Below are 26,357 nucleotides of genomic sequence, written 5' to 3' on the forward strand. Positions count from 1 at the left end.
CAGTGTTAGCTTTCAAAAAAAAATATTTTAGTAATAGTAGCCATTTTTCTTTGTTCCTTGTTGTTTCAAGAGATGAAGGTGATGCTTTGTACTAAAATCTTCACCAATGGAGAGATTTTCGCTTGTACTTGTGGACGTTTGTTGAGACATCTCTCTAGGTTGGATTGCACCTTCTGGTGGTTGGCTGTCCTGAAATTAAATTTCATAAAATCAGCGTCTCCCGCTATCATGAAACACATCTATGAAGAGTTAGTGATCTTTTTTTTTTTTTTTTGTTAGTGAGCCTAAGCCATCCCTGTTATGTATACTGCTGCTAGTCCAACTAACTTGCCTTTATTGGAGAATTTTCCTTGTAGCACAGGCGCCACAGCCTTTGTTAAGTAATACACACTAGGCATTAGGATTTCTGCTGAGAAGAGCAGAACTTAAGCAGGGCACAGACCTGATGCTGAAACCAGAAAATATAAAGGATACAGTGGACTTCTGTCATTCATTTCTTGGGTGCACATAGGACCAGGTTTGTCCATCAAAGTTGCCACTGGTGAGTTATGGTCATTTTTGCTCACTGACCAAGGTATAAACAATAGAAGATCATGTGTCTTAATTATACTTTGCAACAGTGTAATCTGATTATGAATGATACTGCCTTTTCTGATAGAGAGATCCAGGTACTGCATACCAAAGAAAGAACTGCTGTCACAGTTTCACAGTAAGACTGTGGTGCAGAAGTGAAAGTCTCAAAAGCCATTCCAAAGTAAAAGAGGCCAATGCCACTTTGTCCCATATAGCCTCTGCTGGCAACTTACTCACACTGCCATTACTATTGATGGTTTTACCAGAACCATCTCATGTCTTCTTTTGCCCCATTTTGTCCCTTGCGCCACTAAGTCAGCTTGACAATATGTCAGAAGAGTATAAAAAATAAAAAACATGCCTAAATTAGAAATCCACAGGGATAACTCCACTGACTCCTTTAGCGTTTAGAACATACTTGTTTCAAATATCAGCTGCTCTTCATGGATGCTGTCTTTCATGCAAATCTGAGTACTGTAAATGAATAAAGCCAAGTGTTATGCAGAACTTGTGTTTCTTGAATATTTGTTTTATTGGCCTTCTACTAGTTTAAGGCAGTTGGTTTCAAAGCTGTGGAGTGTGTTCAGAAATTCAGCCTGTGAGGGGAGCTCCTTGGTTCCTTTGGTGTAATACAGTACTCTTTCCAAAGAGCAAAAGAATGCTTAAAATCAAGGAAACCCAGGGTTTAATACTCTTATTAATTCTCATTTTCAACTTTTGCTTGTTTAACCTATCCTGATGTTTTAAATTTTAATTCTCAAATTTTAGCTAACCTGCTATCATGTAAAGGTTTGTAGATGTCTTTATGAAATTTTACCAGCCAAGAATCCCATAACAAAAAGTAGGGAAGAAGGTCATGTTTTACGCATTGCTAACATAAGAAATCCTATACTGTATTCTAAACCTGGGTTCTGACCATTACAGAAATGAAAAATTAATTTAACAGTCTGTTTTATAAAGAAATCTTTCAATACTTTGAATGTGTGCACATATATAAATCTAAAATATTTATCTTTCAACTGGTAATACTGAAGACAAGTCTTTAGGGCATGTGTTAATGCAAATGCCACCATGACTAAAGGAAGCCTCCTAAAGATTCCAGAGCTCTTAGTATCTTCTTTAAGCACCATTGCCATAGGAGGCTTTTTGTCAGAGATTTGTTTAGATATGATTTAGACTGGGCCTCTGTTCACACCAGTCGGTGTGATGGCATGTAGGGATAAGCAACCCTAGTCACAACAGTGGTATTACTGTATGAAGTGCACTTTCCTGGTAATGTATAGTAACAGAATAGAGAAAGATTGAGTGTGCTGTGACAGGTTGAATGCTAGCCCAGAACACAAATCCCCTCTGTAGCAGTGCTACCACAGAGAAGCTGAAGGTGAGAGTTCCAAATGGGGATTACTAAGTGGACTCAGATCATAATCAAATTTTTTAACCATGTATGTACAGAACAGTGGCCAGAAGAGAGTTCTATCTGTGTAAAATCTTGTATATTGTGATCTAAAGCATCAGATTGTGAATATAAAACAATGTGGTTGCACAGAGTTAAACAGCCTATGCTTATTGAATTTAATTTGCTGTCTGCTGCCCTGATTCGGTCTAGGAAGATGGGAAAGAAGTCAGTATTTTGTTAAGGCAAACCTATCAGGATTAGTTTGTGACTTGGGTTTGTTGCTTCAGGGATAAATTCTGGCTCCCTGCATCCCCCAATGGATTATAGCAGGTCAAAATAGGGCTAGATGTAGATTTAAACTCATACAAAACATAAACACAAGCAACTAATTCTTCTGTTCTATACTTCAATAGGTAGATTCACTGCCCATCAGCAATATATTATTTTTTGAAAATGACTCTGTGAAGCTGTCTTAGAAGAACCTTAACTCTGCCTTCACTTCACTGACCATTATTGGGCAGCCTACAGCTGTTATACCAGAATTTTTCTTTCTCAAGGTTTCTTTGCCTCCTGTGGTGTTCCTGACTTCTTGAAAACCAGATGTTTCAAAGATAAACTTCCCCTCCGAAATACACTTTGAACTTAAGTACTCATGGTTGTTTGCATTTCCAGACATGTGGCAGCAAAACAGGCAAGTTAAGATCAATTTACAGTAAAACAAAAGTACAGCTTTTGCTCAGCAGTGCCCATCGGTTTTCCTGACAATGTGTGCTGCAAATCTTAGGTCTTATATAACCAATGTAATAAGCATATACAGTAAGTCTTAAAAGGCACTTTTTAAAAAGTCACCCACCCTAAAAGCATTTGTGACAACTGGTGTATATATTGTCACAAACATTTCAAAAAGAGTGTGCGAGGCCTCCAAAAGACCCATAAGAAGTCTGGGAATTCACAGACCTGACCAGATGAGGCTCATCTTAACTCAGCCAGGCCCCAACTACTATTTACGGGCTTCAGCTGAGGCAGGCCCCGAAAATGGGGTGCTCTCTTTAAAAGTCAAAATAGAAGTAACATATTACAATATATGAGGGTAAACCAAAAAATAAGGGCAATTTGAAAATTACACGGCCACCTCAGCAGATACAAGTTTACACAATGCAAAATGTTTGCACTGCCTAATAGTTAGTTCAAACATGTAGAGCACAGTGCTGTGCCATTAGTCTAGTTGAAGCCAAGGTCAAATGAGTATGGAAGCTCTGCTCCAGGATTGCACAATTGTTGAACAACATGCTGTCGTAAATTTCTTTGGATAGAGGGGTAGAAACCTGCTAAAATTCACAGAAGGATGTTGGCTGATGCAGATCAGTAAGCAGTTTGGGTACCCATCTTGCACAAACTTTATAGTACCCCAAGTCATCATGCACTATTGCATGTGTATATCCATAGCCAACATCCAAATGTGCAGCAACAGCAGATAACATAGTCAGTTGGTCTTCTCTAATGAAGGCATTCGCCATATCAATGTGGGCTTGTGTGCATGATGTTGATGGCTGACCAGACTGAGCTTCATTGGTTACACTTGTCCTTTCCATTTTCAGCCTTTCTACCCATTCATTAAATTTTCATTGAATCATGCTATTTTCACTTCTGTACTAAGCCAGCATCCTTTGGTGAATTTCAGCAGGTTTCAGGCCCTCCGGTCAAAGAAACCTTACTACGGCGCATTGTTCAACAATGGTGCAATCCCACAGCAGAGCATCCATTTAATTTGACCTTGGCTTCAACTAGACTAATGACAGAGTGCTGCACTGTGCATGTTTCAACTACCCATAAGCCATTGCTGTACTGCGTCAGCTTCTATCTGTTGCAATTACCGCGCAATTTTCAAATTGCCTTTACGTTTTGATTTACCCTCTTATCAAAATGTCTCACAAGGGAGAAATAAACCATGAAACTTCCGTCTTGAAAAGAGTAATTTGTTAACAAAAAAGCAAAAAAGGCAAACCACCCATAGAACACAAAGAACAGACTCACACTTAAAGTTTCAGTATACTGCTTCAGAATTATAAAGAAAACCAACAATAATCACAACATATGAAAATGACAATTTAAATTTAACACAAACAACAAGAAAACAAAGAATACACATAAACCTGACTTAATACATAACAAATACATCTCAATAGTTATTTTATAGAATCTAACTTGCTTAACTGACCAGTGTTTGTTTACATTTACCAGAATAAAAATATTTGTTCAGTGAAGCAAATTCTTCATCAGATTGCTTTGCTTTATACCTAGGATACAGATGTGAAAAAGCCGTAACAGTAATATTGTCACATTCTTACTGGCAGGTTCAAACAACATGCAACATGTCCCTGCTCTCTGGCACTATAATAAACAAGCTTACCTAATGTACTGCTTATTCCTGCCTCTATAGTTTAATTATGGTCCCTATTAATGATACCATCTGGGGAAAAAATGCTGAGAAATCTGTGCACATTTGCTAACAGCATTGATTAAAAGATAATCACAAGTTATTGAGTTTAACAAATAAAAAGCACAGTGTAGCGGCCCCATCAGATCTGAAAATACAGTGTCACTCTTAACGCTGTCTTGCCCACTCAGTTTGTAGTCTTACTTCTTCTCTAGGCATGTGGTTGCACACTTTCTGTGTACTTTAACTATTTAATCATATTTCCTTTACACAATATATAAGTTTTTCCCTTTTCCTTATATAATAGTGTTTTATGATTTTTTCATATTTTTGTATCTTACTTTTTTTGCATATTCGTAGGTTGTTTAATTTGCCATTTTCCTACCTTTTCTTTTTGCCTTGCTAATAATCCTTTATATGCCTTATTTTGATCAACGTGTGCATATAATTATCCTATATATTAGTTTGACATTTTACATTATTGAATTTTCCTCTTTATGATTAAAGAAAGCTTCTCTGTTTTCTTTCTTAGAACGTTTTTTTTTTCCAGTGTCAATTTCATGATTATTTTATATCCTATTTTTCACATAGTTAGTTCTACTTATTGCTTCTTTTTCCAATTTTGTTATCTCTGTAAGCAGTGAATTGCAATTTTGGTAACAGTTTTTAATATATTGCACTGTCTCCCAGACAGATACACACATATACACCTCCAACAAAAAACACTGTTTCGTATTAAGCATATAAACATGAAACACAGCTGGAGATAAAACAGCACTACCTAGAAGTGAACAGGTTCACCTACAGTGATGAAAGTTAAGTAACATTTTACTTTTAAACTGGGTCTCTCTAGTTTAGAGACATTCCATGTGCTTTCATTAAAAGAGAGAAGTTATCTAGCCAGACACACAGATGAAAAATGGAATGGTTTAAGCAGAATCATTAAATCTGAACTGATATATTAAATTAATTAAACTGCCTTTTTGAAAAATAAGATTCTGCTTAAGATCATCTTTTCCATGACAAGATGACTTTATGCATATAAAACTAAGATGTGAAATGCAATGCAGTGGAGCTGGAAGGCCATTTTCAGCAAGGTTGGTGTCTATGTTCGGATGTCTGCCTTGTCTTTAGTGCAAATCTCTCTTGGAAACACACTGCCATTTTTATCCATTTTTCTGCACTGCGGTATTTAAGCGTGTAAACTGCCAAAAGTGAATTTTTTTTTTTTTGTGAATTTCCCATTGGGATTAATAAAGTATCTATCTATCTATCTATCTATCTAAAAGTGTTTAAATCAATTTGGGTTGGTTTGGCCCATTTTCTGAAAACTGACATGTTTCATTTCTACATAAAAAATGTATGTTATTAATATATTTTCTTAATGGTAAGGTTATTGACTATGACCTTGTGGTTAAGGGAAAGGACTGTAAGCTCCATGGTTGCCACCCTTGGGAATTACAGGTCAATTCTCATCTCTGATTCTCTGAAATATGCAAACATTTGGCATCTACTGTAACTTTAAAATGCTTGCCCAGGGATGCTACTGTACATTTGATTTTGTGTCCTTTACAGTCAGAGCTATCTTAACCATATTTACAAAGCAAACAACATAAAAATATTGCAAACATTTATATCATTGTAGATTATTCACTTTTTTATTTTTTTGTGTACTATTATTACAAGACAGCATCCGTTAAGAATCACTTTTAAATGGCTTTAGAAAGGTTCTGGCCAACCATTCAATGGCTGAGGAAGTTTGGGGGTGAAGTCACCCAGGCAGGTGTCAGCAAGGGTTGGAAAACATGGACTTTAAATGGGGATATCACTTTCAGAATTCCTAAACCTGGTGGATACACCTTCATCAGAGGAGGCACTGCCAGAAGCCTTGGATGTGACTGGGTAGCCTTCTATATGGCAAAGATTGCTGCAGTAATTAAAAACCTATGAAGTGGCAATGCTGCATGGATGGGTGAGATCCTATTAAAACTGCTAAAAGGTATTTTTGCTAACTCACCTCATCAATGTTATGTGGAACAATGGCCTTGGAATGGCACACTAAAATGGTGTTATCCATTTTTTAAAGGAGAATAGACAGTGTATTTCATTTACAACAAATTCACAGCTTCACTAGAAAAGACGGTGCTGGGATACTGGAATGCATCCAGTAGTGTAATCCTATTCTCTCATATGCTGAACAAGTTCTGAGTAGTAATTTAGAGAATAAGATCATAAGTGCAAGTTGCCAAAATAAAATTCCAGCACAGGATTGCAGGGTTCACTCTACATGACAGTGTGAGGAACTCAGTGAAATGGGAGGATGTCAAGGTACAACCAATGCTTCTCCAGTATAGCCAGTATAGGTGGTTTATGCATATTGTTAGACTGTCTCTATGTGCCTCTCTCACAGGGTCTACAAGGTGTGACACAAAGGGCACACCCAGGACATGCTGGAAGAATTATACAGTATCTCTTTAAATGCCCTGGAAGAAGTGCAGCTCAGTAAATTAGGCATCAGGATAACTGGAGTGTAAAGGAAGTGATATAAAGAAAAACAAAACAGAACAATTACAAAATATCATACTGTACAAGAAGAGACTTCAAAATTCCCCAAACTGGTCAACACCACAGAAGCAGTATGTATTTCTCAAATATGGTATAAAGTATAGTATGTCTAAAGCCTGATTAATCCGTCTTGAGTGTGGCATCGTATTCAGTTGATCAAGTGCCTATTTGTCACATTTATTCTACAATCGTGCATGTGACTTGGGCAATGCTTTTTCTCCAAGTCACCATGACAGACTTTCAAAAGACAATGATGATCTCCTTTTTCAACACTGAAGGACTTGTTTATAAAGAGTTTGTTCCCCTGGGACTGACCATTAATCAGCGACATTACATTGAACTTCTGAGGCAGTTTCTAAGGGAAAATATCACATAATTTTTGGAGAAGTGGCACACCCAAAATTGGATTTTGTAACATGACAACGCACCTGCAACCACTGTGTTGACACTCAAAACGTTTATGGACAAAAATAATGTGGTTATTGCATCACACCCTCCCATAATTGCCAAACCTTCATCCCTGTGACTTCATTTTGCTCCTGAAATTAAAATTGAGACTGAATTGAGGAAATCCAGAAGAAAAAAACACAGGAGGCTCTAGACATGGATGAGTAGAGGAAATGCTTCCAGGAATAGGAGAAACACTAGGACAAGTGTATTGCATCTCAAGGAGAGTTCTTTGAAAGGGAAAAAAGGGAATTGCTGTCATTTCTATAATAAAGGATTTGTTTTTTTAACAGCCCTGGAAATTTTCGGGTCCCCCATTGTATACAAAATATAAAAACATATAAATATAGAACATACAAAATTTGCAGCAAGCAAAGCAAAAATACAAAATCCATATATTAATTTCTATCAAACTTTTTCAACGTACTTAATTGGTTCAGGGTCACAACGCGCTAAAGCCCATTCTAGATAACAATAGGCACAAAGGCTGGAGCCAACTCTGGACAGGACACATTCAAGTACCCATCCACAGACCCTCAGGTGAGTCAAGAATATAAATGGATACATTGGTGTATTTTATTTGTAATGGTTAATGTGCATATGTGTTCCCGATTGTAACTTAATTTCCCCTGTAACATGCTGTATAAATGTATATACTCTTAATGGACTAGTTTGATGGACTATTTGACTGATTTAAGTATTGATCTTTTGAATAGTGCATAAATAAATACATTTTTTAAATAGGTATAATGATTTAACCTGACTAAAGTATCCAATTCAACAAAAAATAAATTCTGCTAGCAGAAACCAACAGTTTTCAATGAAATGCAAGTTTTGTTAATTAAGTACTTTTTTTGATTAAGGGTTTCGAGAATTATTTAAAAGTAAATATCATAAACACCTGCAAACCTTTATTGAATTAATCATGCATAGAAAATGTATGTTAATATTACAAAATAAAAGTCATATACCAAAAAGAATTTATCTGAAAACAGGCGTTTGGTGAATTATTTCGTCCAAGTAACTGGGTATAATATTCATATATAATTAGTCTGCTGTTATTGGAGTACATATAACCTTAGGACACATACTGCACATTTGCTACATAATAATGTCAAGCTTGCCATTAATGTTACAAACACCACTGTCAAAAAATAAAAGAGCAACATTCTTCCCTCTTAGAAATCTTGCCATACATATCCTGTTTGCTTATGTCGCGTGTAATCATCATTATTTAGTATCTCTGTCTAGGCACACTGTGCTTTATCAGGAAAAAAATGAAATAAAGGGAAAGGCGATGAAGCGGTCTGGTTACTTATTCATCTGTATTTTAAGTTGTCTACAGAGGGCAAAAGGGAAAGAAAAGGCGGAAGTGCCAGAGTTAATTAGTAAGGCGTGAGTCCCCAGAGGCGTAGGGCCACTGCGAGCTGCGACGAAGGCGATCCTGGCTGAAGACACGCACAAGGCAGCTCCGCACAAAGGGACGGACTTGCGACCATTTACGTTCATAGAAGAGCATCTTCAAGCTCCTTCGCGTTCTCAAGTTCTCCTGTTCGGCATTTTCACGTTCTGCAGTTCCTCGGATTATTTAACGTATTCCAGGTATCGGGGTCGCGCTTCCTATCACACGCACACACACAACCTGCAATTTGATCGTATCCCTCTGGAAAAAACGTGAGGAGCTGCAACCTTTCCAACGGGGACGGAGAATGCATGCCTGAGGTTTTTCTTTCGACTCCAAACTATTTCAAGCAAGGGATGCCTTTGTTTAACTAGTGCACTTGGCAAATCTTTTCTCTATGTAGGACTTTAAGAGGGACGCTGCAGAAGAAGACGGCTTCATGCATTAAAACTTCAGCAATTTGGATCTCCATCGGTACCGGGCAGCATTTACTGGGGAAAAATAAAAAGTGCCACTTTCTCTTCAGACTGGTAAAAGTTCTTTGTACTTTTGTCCGTTATTTTGATTCAGTCATGTAGGAAATCGTGATAACAATGCATTATAAATTACTCCACTTTCCTACCTCTTTTAAAACGTTATCTTTTTTTAATCCAGGGGAAAATAGAAACTTTCTGGCAGCTTTTACAAGCCCTGAGTTCTGTTGTAAAATCTGCTTATGAAGAATGAATTATTTAACACCCACGATCCAACAATTAAAAGATTGTATTGCCTGCCGCCACGTTCACTTATCTTCAAAAGGACCTTGCAATCAAAGGAAGTGATTATAATCATTAAAGCAGAAAGAAAGCAACCTCGGTGGAAGGAGCGCAAATATTCATTTAGAAGATGTGCTCAAACAAGTCAACACTAATAATTAGGATATTGGAGTCAAGGGGGCGATGTTTGTGATGCGTGTATAATCAAGCACAATAGGATTATTTTTTTGTTGGGGATTAACACAATCAAGTGGAATATAATTATGAAGTATGAGTTATATGCCCCGGGGGAATCAGTACCGATGTGAAAATTTTGAAAACATAAATAATATCAAACTTACGTCACACAACAGTCTCAACTAAATGCGGCCATGTGACAAAAGAGATGCGGTTCTCCGGTTCATCAGGTGCTGGGACACTTTATTTTACTTTGATTAAAACTTGTTTTACATTCAACACCTACGATCAAGCACGGAATGAAAAATTCTAAACCTTGATGGATTATCGGCAGCGTTTTCTTCTCTGTGCGTTTACTTACTTGTAGCTTTGAGCAGAGGTCAGATCAGCATGCCTTCAAAAATTGAACCTTACTTTAAAATATCTTCGTAAATTACTTTCGCACACTCCTTTATTATTTTTAGTTAACAAATATTTTAATAAAGGCAGGACTTGTTTTACTCATGCTACTTGCGATATCGCTAGAAGACTGAAGATGTGCACCGTTATCTCTTGGAATCCAAGCGGCCGTGTGTAAGTGCCGTCGGAAAAAGCGTGGCGCTTCAGACACGGAAGGAGAATCCCTCTGCCAAAAGGCTGCCACCTTATTCAATTAAGCACACAGCAAACTACTCACTTCGGCACCTCATCCCTACCAGACGTGGATGGTACTTGCGAAAGAAACGGACGGGGCTGCAGGAATCTTAAAAGAAGGCACCACAACGGAGTGAATCAAGAAAAGTCGGTGAATATACATTCCTGTGCTTAAACCGTTGTAACATTTACACTCCGCTCATTCACCCTTAGTCCATGAAATATGTAGTCCTTAGAGGCTTGGCAAGCCACCTACACCATAGATGACAATTCTCCCAGAATTCCATTGCTTTCTGCATTCTTGATCTTGGTTATTAATATGTTCTCTAGCACTTTATAATGCTCTGAAAAAATGTAAATTTCTGCCATTCTGCTAAATTCTGCCATTTTTTTAATCCATACATTACAAAAGAGCCTCTCATTAACAATATTTATCAAATATTACATTCACCGTCAGTTGACTATTTAGATAAAACATTCACCATTAACCAAAAATGTTGGTTCAATACATTAATGTACAATCAAAATTTAATGTATTGTATATATGTAAATCGTCAGACAAAGTGAAGCAAAAGTAAGCTCGCCAAATAACTGAGGCAGGATAGCTTCCCTGCAGATTGCTCCTATCATACAGTCAATTACAACAACAAAATTTAAAAACAGCTTCTGATTATGTCCAAGTAAGGAAAACCTACTCTAAGGTACACTGTTAAAAGGTATTAGCTAAAACGAATGACAGATATATGCATATGCAAAAGATACAAGAAACAGAGTCAAATACACAGATACTGTATTGCAATTTTGGTGTTTGCAAATGTTATTCAGGTTGAGAAGAAAGGCTCTTCTCTTTTGACAACTTTCAATTAGACAATGATTTTAAAAATCAAAGCCTACCAAAATTTACAGAATGAATGCAGATGCAGGAATGCATGTGTTTATAACATTATTCAAGGTAACATTCAAGTTGAGAACACATCACAGTTGCTTACATACCAGTCATATCACTGGAGCATGGGCAGGTTATGTGGCATGTACCAGTCACACAGCAAGCTATATTTTGAACTGAACTGGCAGCCTTGTGCTTTAAGGTCCAACAGCATAGCTAACAGGCCAAGCTTTCTACATCAAGAAGATCAGGCTTTTGTGTCAATATATACTGAATGATGTGAAACCTATTAAGTAACTCAAACCACTGGATGAAGGCAGCACCTTGGGAATATTTATCCGAGGCATCACAAAAACATGCATATTCGACAACTGGATACTGTAAACTGGTCCAGTAGGAGAGAGTACCAGCATGTCTTGCAACAGAGTATGTAGTTCAGGCCCAACTTTGTGCTGGATGTTGTCAGGACAGGCACAGCCTCCCCGTAATGCTGGGTGTAATAAAAAATGACCTCAAAAACTGCTGAATGATAGTAGGAAAATAAAAAGAAGTATGTTTTATTAATATAGTTTTCATCAAATATTTATGTAAATGATCTTGTTATTCTTCATTCAGAATATTAACGTATATTGTGTAACTAAATAAGGCACTGTCTCCTACAACCACAGCTTATAAAATATCAGCAATGCAGTTTGGTTAAGGATACAAACATAAAATAAGACATACTTAACATAAGACTCTCAAATACTTCTTGGAGAGATATAGAGGTTTCAGGGTTTTCTTTTCCAATCAATTAACTACAAGCCAGTATTGGCTGTTAATAGAACATTAGCTTGCGCCTGCTCTCTTTCAGCCATTTCCTATAGTGCATATCTTCCTTTTGAGACCTTAAAGAATTTTGCAGGCCCAGTGGGTTTGTACAATAACCCTGAAGCAGTCACTTTTGATTTTTTTCTTGGTTCATATTATAATCAGATATATTATAAAGAACATTAAATGGTAAGCTGAAGGCTTTCTTGTTATTTGCAGCTTTGATCCGGACAAAAATTGTGTGCCTATACTGCATATACACATACTGTAGATACAATGATAAGCAAATGTATCAAAAATTAATATTAAGAACAAATAACTATGTGTGTACATGCATATATATATATATATATATATATATATATATATATATATATATATAAATAAAATAAGTAGAAAATAAATGCATTATATAAACGTGGATATTTTAAAAGCATAATTACACCCCTTAATTGGGACAGACTGAATGCTTATAAGGAATCTACTATAATGTCAGTCCATCTACTGTAAGTTAGAACATCTAAAATTAATATACAACAAAACAACATACTATAAAATTCATTTCAAACCTCTACTCGGGTTCTTAAAACACCTAAAATTTGTCTTTTTCAGACCATGCATAATGAATAATAGACAAATTATATATAAAACTATTAAGCAAGACAATTGTGTGAAAAGCATGTCTAGTGTTTCTATAATTTAACTGAGCATTTCTCATTTGACATTTATTTAAATGACAACACCATTAAAAGGACTGCTTTTCTTATGTCTCTTGTTAAATTTGTTCTCTTTCTGTGCAATTTAGTTTTCAACATTAAAAAGACTATTTCAGCAAAAAGAATAATGGGTTTAGAACAGACTGAATTAAGAGCAGATTCATTTCTAACACTCAAAATGTTTCTGCATTTTTCAGCCTTTATTCGCCTTTTCTTCAGAGTAAACTCTTGGTGCCCTGAAGAGAGATCAGGGAGGGCAGGTTTTTGTATGCATCTCTCAGCTTGGCTTCACTAATGGGCTCCCTTCCAGTTTCTCTTCTGGTATTCTCTCTTTGACTGACATCAGAGTAACCCAGGGGGCTTGTACATGATTATCTCATGCATGTTTGGCATGCAGATTTGTGCTTGTTTACCTTTGCAAACAATCAGGAGAATTTCACACTTTTAAAATACAGACTTTTTAAACGATGCCATTACTTGACCTGCTGCATTCTTTTAAAAAGTATTACAAAATTATTAAAAAGCTGCTTGATCATCTTTGCCTATAGTTATTTATGCAATGGAAATACCCAGTTACCAATTAAAAAATAAAAACAACAAAAATGAAAGACAGGTTTACTCTGAAAAAGTGCTCGGTAGCTAAAGTAAGATGTCTTAAATAATGAATAATGCTGTTTGTTTTTTACAAAGTTAAAACAGCATGCCTAGACAAATGCAAATACTCCTAGGAATATCAGACAACGAGCCTCTGTCATAGAGTGTCCTGGTTTAACATAGATCCCGTATGTGTAACCTTTATAAAATCTTTATAGACAGCAAGAGATTTTGCTCTTCTAGAATCTACCCACAATCACTTGCTCCCTAATAAAAAAAAATCTACACCCCTGTCGACAGCAATCCAGCCATCAGTTGTAAAAAATTACAAGCCAAGGGAGAGCAGTTGCTACTGCTGCTACCCCTGACCAAAAGACAGGCATAGTGTATCTTACTACTGTTAACATGTATTAAGACCTGACGCCAATGGTCAAATGTCAATAACAAGACTGTCAGTACTACTACTACATAAACATATAGGTTTGTGCCAGATATACACATGCACGCCTATATGAAAACATACAAACACATATTCATGCATACATATTTAAACAGAAAAAGATCTATCAATTTTCTTTTTAGTACTGAGCTTCATAACTTTAGACACAAGAGAAAGCAAGAAACTGCCAGATGAGCCCAGTCACTTTAGCAGTTACTATTCAATGGCTGTCACTCTAATGCACTTGGGATAAGAAAAAAAATATATATATTTCTGTTTCAAGATGACCTCCAACAGACCTCTGTGCTTTCCAGTTATATCAAAAATGAATTGCTACACATATTTATTTTTCTATCTTCAGATTTCATAAAAAGACATAGATACTAGGTATATAATAAAAACTGTCACGAGTTATGGTAGCACATATATATATATATTATATATATATATATATATATATATATATATATATATATATATATATATATATATATGGGTGGGGAATATTTTAATTGTACATCATTATACTAGCTTCAGTTCATCTATTTAGATCTGCCAATTGCAGAAATGAGATATAAGGCAGGAAGTATGGTGGAGTGGTTAGGGCAACTTAAAACCACAAGATGACTTCTGCCTAAATGGTGTGACCAAGAGTAAATCGACCATCTGCCTGTGCTCCAACTGTAAAAGTGTCTGTAAAAACTTGTAACATGTCCTGGCATTGTCACCTTGAAAAATAAAGCTGGAATAAAAAAATCTAATTATATTAATTATCTACAAAGCAAAAAAATAAATGTATATTAAATAGATCAAGTGGCACATCTCCACTTACGTCCACACACCAGTTGAATCATTAACTTGGGTTAAGGCTCCTTAACTCCTTAAGGCGTTGTTTCATATTGCTCTTGTTTTGTGTCAATAACAATATGTATCATCAACCTATGAAATTCATATCCAATGTATATGGAAAATATAATTCAACACATTAACATGTAAATGGTTATCAGTAGCAGAGTATACCCAGAGTTTGATAAATATTAATAAAATGATATCCTCTTTTATACTGCTGCTTGTCTGATTAAAGTAGAGGACATGGTGATATTTCCCAGCACACAAAACACTAAGAAACAAAAAATAGACCATCAATTCCAATGCAATGAATGAGAATCCCTAATGAGTAATCAGCAACAAATGAATATGCAGCACGCTGGGCAACACACACAAATAGCTCTGTGCATCACTTGATGGCATCCCCTCATCATGCTAATTCAGTGAAATTCAGTTTTATTTTCTAAAGATATTCATGTAAGAAATAGCTTATTGTTCTTGTGCCTTTTTGTTATTAGAAGCCTCAGGTGGTACACATTCAAAGCAATGAGTCAAATAAAACAAGAGTTAAAAATATTGTTTAGTTTGGAGTCAATTAACCAATTTCATATTTCTGTAAAGAAACCTTAAGTATAGATATGTTATGCAAAAAAAGTGATGTGGTCACTCTTGCCTTGATATGCAACACCGACTCATAGCTTCTCTTAACAGTACTTTACAATGTATGGATCTGATATCTTTCCAAATACTATAAGGTAACCATGTTGTATGTTTCTCCGTCACTTCATGTTTCATTAGTAACAGAGTCAAGGTTAGTAAGAAGTATTTTACCTTCAACATTTTCCTCACTTTTCAAGGAAGTTTACGTGATCTGTGGAATGACTTCAGCCTTCAACCGAACCTTGGTGAGAGGCACTGGAAGGTTATTCTTTAACACTTTACAGTTGCAGTGAAAATTCAATAGCATGTACTGAATATTTGTCAGCTTTTAAAGAAAACAGGACATAGATGTTGTAAACATTACCCATCTATAAATGGGGTAGATTTTGTAAATAAAAAAAATCAAATATAATATTGCTGCATGGTTAAAGGATGAAGATGAAGTAATAATACTGTATGTAGAAGATCAATGCAAAAATATAAGCAAAGCATGCAATGCACGTCAGCAGATGAACACTGAGATGCGTAATATTCAAGAGAAAAGGAACAAAAAAAAGCATGCATTTTGGCCTATTTCAACCACTGGCAGCAAGCACAGCATAAAAGTAGCCAAACAGATGTTCGAAATTATCTAGAATTAAAGCCAGACAAATACAAATCACTCAAATTGCAACTGGCATTTGAATCTGGGCTTTGTAACTTCAGCAAGAGCAACATGCAGACTGAACTCAGTGAAACATGGGATTTATTTTAATAGGCTAATATTATGTGAGAAAGATGCAGATGGATGGCCTGAGGGACCTGTGGTCTATGGTAATAGATGTGCTTCTAAAATTCTTTAGAATAAATCAAAACTATGTGTACATGTTTTACAAAGAAAATAATATAATGCATACTCTTGATTCAGTTATACTTTATAACTCAAGGCACCTTTTTCATGACATTTCACAATTCAGCTAGAGCTCAAGGTAAAAAATTGAGATGCACTTTGGTCATAAACTAGCTTGCAATACAGCCAGCATTAAAAGAAAAGGAAGTGTCGGGTATATCTCAGGGATTGGTCACCTGCAACCCTGAGCATCTCCCAGCCATAAAGTAGCTGACAGGTATTAATCAAAGGGACACACATGCATGTGCTTGCTTTAATGAGCAGTTGGGGGGAAAATACTCTGTACAGGCATTCAAATTTTTGCTCCCATAACACCCTGTCAAAGCAATTAAAATAGTATTCTTTACACTGCTTGACTACAGAAGACAGTAATATGACTTTGGGATGACTTTAAGGAAGCTGTCAGAAGAGCCCTTCATGATACCAGAGATGTGTTCTGGAGAATTCCTTTTTTTTAATGATGATGGATTTAAAGCATTAAAACAGTTGAAAAAATAGTTTGGTCAATGTTGATAAAAGTACAATCCCTATCAGGTCAAAGACAAACATGTTGATGAAAATATTAATTCCTAAGCAGCAAGATAACCATATTTTATGAAATTATAAACTGAGTTAGCCACAAGTGTTAAGCAGATTGCAATAATTCTACCCAGCACAGTTAACTGAGCTTGGTTTCCTCCATGTTACCTTTTTTTTTTTTTTAAATATGTCTAATGCTTTTAAAATTAAAAAAAAAACATATGGGGGACTATTGGTCCAGTACACCTGCCACAAACTACTCTTAAGTATATTTAATAATTGAGTGTACACTTTGCTTTAGCTTTACCTAAAAAGGTAAGACTAAATGTAGCAGAAAAATGGTGTAAAGAGTTGTCCTCTGCAATATAAATTTAGAACAACGTAACTGAAAGTCATCTTAAATTATTGCTGTTTTTTCCTTGTTGAAAGGAAAAAAGCTGCAAGTTAATTCTTATGCCACATTCTTCTATATCTAAACATATTCAAGTGGGTTGTGTCTTTTTATACATTTATATAGTACTAGCTGTGCTACTAGTTATCTAGGTTTGCAGTGCACCATCTATTGGAATGTATTTTTATAATGCATGTAGTAATAAAATGCATTGCATTTTTTAATTCAACAGATGATGCATCACAAAAATGAGTACTGCTTTTACAAATCCCATATCAAATGAGATATAGATACACAGACACTTTTATTTTATTAAGGTGGACTGCAGGTTTGTTTTGCAGTGAAGCATTTTATTTTTAAGCGTACCAAACTCAGGAAAACTTAAAACTAGACACAAATATTTGTAAAGTCCAATTTCTACTATGGTCGGCTTGGCACTATTCAAACTAAAAGCTGGAGAGGTAGATTGTTGCAATCACTTCATCTTCAAGCTCAAGTGTTGTAGTTGGTGGTCTACCAGTCAACTAATTTACAGTTAAGAATGCTTTTGGTTTACTGCTTAAACTGTATACAATATATGAAGTTAGGAATCAGCACAGTTATTTACAAAGAGGTTTTGTTGCCCATCAAAATAAACATTCAAGTTTTTCCTTTCCGATTACATGTTAACTTTTGCCAACAGTCAGCAGATTTTTTTCTTTTCTACTAAAAGTAACAAAAAACAAAATTGTGCTATTTTCTTAAAAAATGTTTTGTTAATTACTCATTTAACCAAGATTGTGAAATGATGGAATAAAAAAAAGTAAAAATCAGACAAACTAGGTAAAACTAGGGCTAACATTTTGGAATGGTATTTTCTTTTTGCAGAATGACTTGTAGATGGTCATTATGTTTATGTTTCAACATTGTTTTTAGCATATGTTGCATTACTTTTATAATAATTACACAGCATACTGGGCTGTTTAGTGTAAATGTGGTTAATAAGAATAAACTGAATTTAATTGAATCTGCAATAATCAAAAGCATAAAAATAGACTTCACTATAAATGTGGAAAAAATGATAGCAAACCCAGGTAACAGCTTGGTTTTTACCTTATATAGTGGGTTTATTAGTGAAAAAGGCTTCATAGTTAATTTGCAATGTTGGAGAAAAGAAACAATGGACTTCAAGTTCACTGAAGCAAAAGTGAAAATAAAATGAGCAGTATTTCAGATAGGCAAGATTAAAACAAAGTGTTACAGCTTTAAAGGGATTCAGCCGCAGAATCCAGTAAAGAGAAAGAAGTGTATTTGGCCTGTGTAGATAGATTAGGAAAAAAGAAACACCACAGATCATGGGGTAAAAAGTTTGAGAGAGTTAAAATCAAAACCTACAATGAACATTTGCTCATAATGGTCCAGCCAGACTTTGGTTTAACCAAGTTCAGTATAAGAAGGCATTTCCAAGTTGAAGCTGTAGTGAGAAGTCAAGCAAAATGCTTTTATTGGCTAACTAAAAGATTATATTATGAAGCTTTCGAGGCAACTCAGGCCCCTTCTTCAGGCAAGATGTAATGAAGAAGGGGCCTGAGTTGCCTTGAAAGCTTGCATATTGTAATCTTTTTAGTTACCCAATAAAAGGTGTAATTTTGCTTCATGTCTCAATACATCCATAATGGCCAACACAGTACAACACCCTAGTACTACAAGCAGAAGCTGTAAACTGATCCAGCACTGTAATGTAGCTTCCTAAGAAATGCATAATTGGTTTTGTAATGCCATTTTTCTATATTTTTATTTATTCTTATTTTGATTTTATACAATAATTTAATCATTTTGGGTGTTCAGTAATATTCATCAGAAAAGTAAAATGTGTATTAGGCTTTATAACCTGCAGCCAGGATGAGGCCCCCATCCATGTAATGAAAGAAGCATGTTGTCAAAACATTGGAATAAATGTACAGTACATTAGCAAAGTCAGTTGTGCTGATTTACTTAAAAGAAGGAGCTGCACATAACATTAGGAAAAGGACTAAGGAGGGAATATACTAATACATTTCTCACATGCCAAAGTTATTCTTTGTATATGGGGCAAGTTTTTCCTATTATTAGATAAACAATTTTGTTACTATTCTCATGCATCTAATTTATTTTCTGAGTGCTAACGTTTATTGAATGACTTATTGAGTGCTACATTCATATGACTGTTAAAAGCATAACATGATTATAGACCATTTTGTTAAAGGATGACTGAAAAGCGTGTAAGACGAAAGTGTGAAAAAAGTATTGTATTTTACATGTTTTAACAAAGCAGTATTATTAGCGATTGGTTACTGCAGGTAACAGAAAAAAGTGACTTCTAATATAAGTGTTACCAAGTGGTGATCTATACATTACATCCATAGCAATTTTTTTTCTTTTTTACTTTTGCACGGACGCAGAGGGACAAAAAGCATATAAATAGTAAAGACACAGAGCAATAAACCAAAACATATATTTTATATATATATATATACATATACATATATATGCATACATACATATATATACATACATATATACATCATGTATTTAAACTAAGGATTCAGGAATTTTTTAAATGTTTAATTTCTACATAAAAAGGAAGCAAAAATTAAGATACTGTCATAATTATTCACAGACAAGCATTATGTTATTTACCTTTATTAAGAGTTATTTGTGTATATATACCACCATAAAAAATGTACACCTTGGTTCCTTCTTTGTCTCCAGTAGACTCACAAATACTAACCAGCATCATTATCAACTATGATTTTCACTAGTATGCCCATTTCTTACCCCTGTGGCTGGTGACATTGGTGGTCATTGAAAACAGCATTACACTGCATTTTGTATAGGGGGCGCAAGCCAACAACATTGACCCTGATAAATTATTTTAAATGGTTCAGTACAAGAAATTACCATTTTCTTCTGGTTCTCTAACCATTTTAGAGGTACAACGAGCACAAGAATGTTGCTGAAATACTGTTCCAATTCAGTCAGCAGAAGTCAGAAAGCTTGTTGTTCCATAAAACATCAGACACCTACTTGCACAGGTATAGTTGCACAGTTATATCTATAATATTTTACAGATTTGACTCCTTATGGGAAGTAATCAGAACCATCATACATTCTAAGTTCCCCCAAGAGGACTGTAGGAATTTAATAGCATATAATATTTTTGCATTTGAACTCTCCCATTAAATGAAAGTAATATGATATTGGTACATGATTGGCATTTGAAAAACTGCAATTAACAATACAAGCCATTAATTTATAATCTCTCCATTAGTTCATTCTTATATACCTTTATGAAGAATTTGCTCTTATAAATTAATTTACTCCTACTCCCTCGAGCCATCAAAAGAGCTAAGACAGTTTAATTGGCATTATACACAAATTAATCTATTAGAAATAAAAGTCATAAATTTAAAAAATGACTGCCTGTGAATAATTTAAAAAAAATTCTGCATAACATGCATTACTGCAAAAATATTCCAACATAGAAACTGTACACCCTGTTGCTTAAAAAATGGAAAAAATATAATCACTACAATAAAACTCAGAAGATTAAAACACGATAAGCAAGTCAGGGGCAGGAATTTAGCATGATTATCTTCAACTTTTCAAAAGTGTACTTATATTTTCTATTCTCTTACACTTCATGCATTAATTTGGGAATGGATCCAGTTCTAGTTTCTAATGTTTGGTTCATTTCCAGTCTCAAAAAGCACAAGTCTAATAACTAAATACATTTTTGTAGAATTCATCGTTCAATTATCTTTTGGTACCAAATCAACATTTTATTAAAAACAGGAATATATGACAAAAAGCAAGCACATTACCAAACAGTTTTTTAGAACTGTAACGACAATCAAAAATGAAATGCAGTTGGTCAGAGATCTTTAAAAATACAAAAATAAAGAATAAAGTTAATCTGAAAATAACTTATAATCAAATGTTATCAGATGAACTAGCATTCAGTATTATCACTGAAAATAAATGTAGCAGGTAGCAAGTGTCTAAACATACAGTAAATAACCTGTACATGCCAGCAAAATCAAAGCAATTCAAAAGACGCAGCATGCAGACAATTTTCAATTTTGTATTGGAAGACCCAATTAAACAGCTCATAGTTATTTCTACTGGCACCTTTTTATGTTAAAGATTAATGATAACATATTATCTGAATAACATCAGGAGTAGTCAACAGTTACCAAATATGGAATGTGAACAAAAATAATTATTCACTGCAAGGTGGAAAAAGCAACAGCAAGAGATCTGTTAATACTATGATATAATAATCCTACAGGTGACTCCATTAATTTTGATATTTTTTAGTCTTAAAACACCACTTAATACCACATAGGAGAGCAATTTCAGTCTACACTTTTGTAGATGATACAATTACTAGCCTGGATATCAAGTAGATTCAGAAAGTATTCTGACCCTGTCACTTTCTGCACACTTTATTGTGTTGTAAGTTTAATTTTAAATGGATAAATTAGCCATTTTTCCCCCATCAATCTGCACTCAATAACCCACAATGACAAAGTGAAAATATGTCAGAAAGGTTTGCAAATACATTAGTCATTAAAAAATAAAATATGTCTTTCATAAAATTAATCACTTAATTCAGTACCTTGTTGATGCCCCTTTGGCAGCAATTATAGCTTTGAGTCTATTTGGGCAAGTCTCTGCAATCATTACACTCTCGGATTTAGGCATTTATCCCATTCTTCCTGGTAGATCCTCTCACGCTCCACTAGCCTGAATGGGAAATATCTGTAAACTGCCATCTTCAGGTCTCTCCACACATGTTCTAGGGGGTGTAAATCTGGGCTTTGGCTGGGATACTCAAGGACAGTCAGAAACTTGTTCTGAAGCCATTGCAGCATTGTCTTGGCTGTGTGCTTTGGGTCATTGTTATCCTGAAAGGTGAACTGTTGCCCCAGTTTGAGATCACAAGCTCTCTGGAGCAGGTTTTCTTCAAGGACCTCTCTGTCTTTGACTGAATTCATCTTTCTGAATCCTGCCCTTGAAGTTTTGGGTCAGATTGCCTGTGGTGAGGTTTGTATGGAGGTCTTTTAGAAGCCTTGCATTCTTTTCACTGTTTATGTGCAATTCATCATGACACATAATACCTTAAAATGTTTTAACAGAATATCTGGAGGATGGTATACTGGGACATTACATTGCAGTAGCTATTTAATGGCCCTAACACAATGTTGAAATGAGTTACCCCTGTAAAGCACAAATCAATATTCTTTCCATAATACTAAAAATACTACCTATGGCACAAAGTAACTGATAAGTTTCAAAGCCAAAGCTGAAGACCTGTATATTTTATTTATATATATATATATATATATATATATATATATATATACACACACACAAAAGTATTAGAATGCCAGACCAGGGACTTAAATTACATTGCATTCAAATACATAGACTTTAATATGGAATTGGTCTCCCCTTTGCAGCTATAACAGCTTCCATTCTTTTTGGAAGGCTTTCCACAAGATTCTGGAGTGTTTCTGTGGGAATTTGTGCCCATTCATTCAGTACAGAATTTATGACGTCAAACATTGATGTAGGATAAGAAGGCTGAGCTTGCAAAGTTCATCCCAAAACTTCATCCCAAAGGTGTTGGATAGGGTTGAGGTCAGGGCTGTCTTCGGGCCAGTCAAGTTCTTCCACACCGAACTCATCCAACCATGTCTTTATGGACCTTGCTTTCTGCACTGGTGCACAGTCATGCTAGAAAAGAAAAGGGCCTCCCCCAAACTGTTTCCACGAAGTTGGAAGCACAGCATGGTCCAAAATGTCTTGGTATGCTGAAGGATTAAGATTCACTGGAAGTAAGGGGTGTAGCCCAAACACTGAAAAACAGCCCCACACCATTATCCCTCCTCCACCAAACTTCACAGTTAGCACAATGCAGTCAGGCAGGTAATGTTCTCTCAACATCTACCAAACCCAGACTCGCCCATCTGACTGCCAAACAGAAAAGCATGATTCATCACTTCATAGAACACATTTCCACTGCTCCATAGTCCAGCAGTGGTGTGCTTTACACCACTCTATCTGACGCTTTGCATTGAATGTGATGATGTAAGGTTTGCATGTAGCTGTTCGGCCATTGAAAACCACTCCATAAAGTTTTTGTGCTTACATTAATGCCAGTGGAAGTTTGTAACTCTTCAGCTTTATGAACTATGCACCTTCTGTGACTTTACATGGCTTTCCACTTTGTGGGTGAGTTGCTGTTGTTCCTAAATGCTTCCACTTTCCAATAATACAGTTGACAGTGGAATATCCAGCAGGGATGAAATTTCATGAACTGTCTTATTGCAAAGGTGGCATCCTATCACAGTACTTGGCTTAAAGTCACTGAGCTTTTCAGAGATGACCCATTTTTTTCACAAATGTTTTAAAATGGAGACTGCATGGGTCTGATTGAAACACTTCAATTCAATAATTAAGAGGGGGAGGAGGTTGGGAACAGGGTGTGTCTTAAAATACTTTTGTCCGTATAGTGTGAGTGTGTTTGTATATATACTATATATATATATATATATATATATATATATATATATATATATATAAGCTTTGTAGGCCCGTGCTGGGTCCTAGAAACTATTGAAATCATCAGAAACAAAATTGAAATGCAGAGATGTCAGGTAACTAAAAGGAACTATTCTGGGCATCTCTCTCCTAGGAGGTTTCATGTTGTCAACACGCTTGCATCGTTTGTGCATTAGCGGCTAAGCGACTGTCTTTCTTCGGAGGTTTCCTTTTGCTGGCATGCTCGCCTCGCTTGTGTATTAGTGGCAGGAGGAAAAGTAAAAGGGATACCGTTTTGCCGATGTGCTCACATTGCTTCTGTATTAGCCACTAAGCGAGTGACTCTTTCTTCAGAGGTTTTGCTTTGCCGACATGCTGGCCTCGCTTGTGTATCCTTGGAGGTGAAGCCCTTACCCGGACTCCACGTCTCACTTCTGGGCCGGACAGACACACACACTTCCACACGTAGACGTTTATATATTATATACATATACTGTATATATACCTGCGGTGGGTTGGCACCCTGCCCGGGATTGGTTCCTGCCTTGTGACCTGTGTTGGCTGGGATTGGCTCCAGCAGACCCCCGTGACCCTGTGTTCAGATTCAGCGGGTTGGAAAATGGATGGATGGATGGATGTATGTATGGATGTATATACACACAGTACATTTGCCTCATATGCCTGTTCTGGTATCTCCTATTATGAGTATATTTATAAAAATGATGCTTTGTCCTGCAAATAAGAATTCTCTTTAGGGTAGAAATACCAGGGTACTAGGGTGGCACACTTGACTGCCGTGCAACATTTATTGGGTTTTGGCCTCTTTTATCCAGCCATTTCCTAAATCTACTTAATTCAGTTGAGGGCTGCTGGAAGCTGGTAAAGTACCCCATCAATACTCGGTACAAAGAAGGAAAAACCCTGGACAGGGTGCCACTTCTTCTCAGGGAACACCCATTTACATAACATAAAACATAACACAAAGCCAACTTCAGCTTTTTTTTCCCTTAACAACAAAATTCACTTAAAGCAAATCGTATTAAGAAAAAATGGGTCAATGGATTTTCAGTAAAATTTTATGAAAATGCAAATTTCTTCTTTAACATACAGAAAATTGCACTTCCTGTGATATGCAAAGAAAAATGACAAGAGAAATCATTGCAGAGTTTCTAGATATACCTACTTTTAAATGGCAGGGTTAAATACACAATGCAAATATTCATTTTTTGTTTTATTTTCCATTCTATTGTTTTCACAATAAAATATGCAGTCTTGTTCTATTTAAAAATGTATTGTACCGATTGTGATTTTTACAAGAAAGTGTTAAAAATGCAATTGTTTGAAAATCTACAGTATCAGAAGACACTGCAGAGTATTAAAAGCAGCTATAATTTTGACTTGACATTTTAACACAGTTTATGTAAGTCAATTCTGATGCTGAAATTTGGAGAAGTGACACTGTAATAAGAGACATCATGTAGACAAAACCCTTTGGTAGTTGATCCAAAGATGCCATCTGGAGTGCATATTTTTTAAACCATGAGGGGCACCATCTATATGATTTATAAAATAGGCCATGACAGAAGTAGAATGTAAAAGAGTAAAGTCATAATGTTTATCTACTATTTTTAAAGCCCTATGTGAGTACCCCATCCAAGAAATATGCATAGCATGGGCTGAGTAGGACTTAATAATATTTTCAATTTAGGCAGAAAGCACTGGAGTGCCTTGATGCCCACATATTTGGGTATACAGAGGGGTGTCATATACTATACATCATAGACTGTGTTGTCAGAAGAACATGGACAGCTGGCCCAACAGGAGGCATCAAGCTGTTATTACATTTTGGCACTGACTTCCTACTTCATTTTGACGTTCTGCCCAAGAAGAAGTTTTATAATGGCAAACTGTCACACCAATCCTTTACCAATTTAAAAGCGCACAGCTCAACATCTCACTCTCCCATTAATACATCAATAAACATTTATAAAAATACAGCTATAACTACATCTCTTCTTCAAGGCACCAACACCAGCTCAGTGCAGTGACACTGCACAATGTCAATATAACAGGTTAGTTATGTCCAATAATATTATTGACATATTCGCCATGTGAATGACACACAAATTTTCCTATGCAAATAAATGTGCTTTTTGTGTTTTGGACACAGACTTGATGGTCATAGTAAAAGCATATTAGCCTTAAGACCCAAGTCATTTAGATTCATACAAAATCTAGGTGACACTTGGGCACAAAAGCACCTTACGCTGTAAAGGACATGGGATTACTGGGGTCCAAACTAAAATCTACCATGTTTATATGTGTGCAGGGCTTTGTATAGTTGTTGTTACTCTGCTTTTGACCAGTGCCATTCAAACCTTAACTGTGCATTTAAACAAGTATATGTTATTTTTTATCCAAAAATGTTAAGAATATATAATAAAAAAGCTTTTTTGTTAAATCAATACAATGTATTGTTCTTCTGTCAAAAACCGTTCCTGACAGTATCCTTATAACACTTACAAAAATATAAAGAGATGTAACTTACTGATCACTAAACAAACAAGCGTTGCTTGGGAACGTATTGAACCTCATTGCTCTACAGTAAAGCCTTTTAAATACAATAAATGATAAAAAAAACAAGCATTTTTAAAAAAAAAATTAGACTAACGA

At 35.6% G+C, this 26,357-nt stretch overlaps 2 protein-coding genes across 3 annotated transcripts in view; one reads left to right on the forward strand and one right to left on the reverse strand.

Moving 5' to 3' along the window:
* Positions 1 to 26,357, reverse strand: part of mrpl11 (mitochondrial ribosomal protein L11) — a 389,263-nt gene that overhangs the window by 249,060 nt on the left and 113,846 nt on the right. The gene's annotated exons all lie outside the window — the stretch shown is intronic.
* tmem265 (transmembrane protein 265) overlaps positions 8,480 to 26,357 on the forward strand; it is a 56,355-nt gene continuing 38,477 nt past the window's right edge. The window contains exon 1 of one of the 2 annotated variants that reach the window (XM_051931717.1): positions 8,480 to 10,536. The gene's annotated coding sequence lies outside the window, so the exon portion shown is untranslated. The remainder of the gene's footprint in view (positions 10,537 to 26,357) is intronic. The other variant, XM_028802950.2, reaches the window with a different exon arrangement.

The sequence above is a fragment of the Erpetoichthys calabaricus genome, chromosome 1 (genome assembly GCF_900747795.2).
Source record: "Erpetoichthys calabaricus chromosome 1, fErpCal1.3, whole genome shotgun sequence".
Taxonomy (NCBI): Eukaryota; Metazoa; Chordata; class Cladistia; order Polypteriformes; family Polypteridae; genus Erpetoichthys; species Erpetoichthys calabaricus.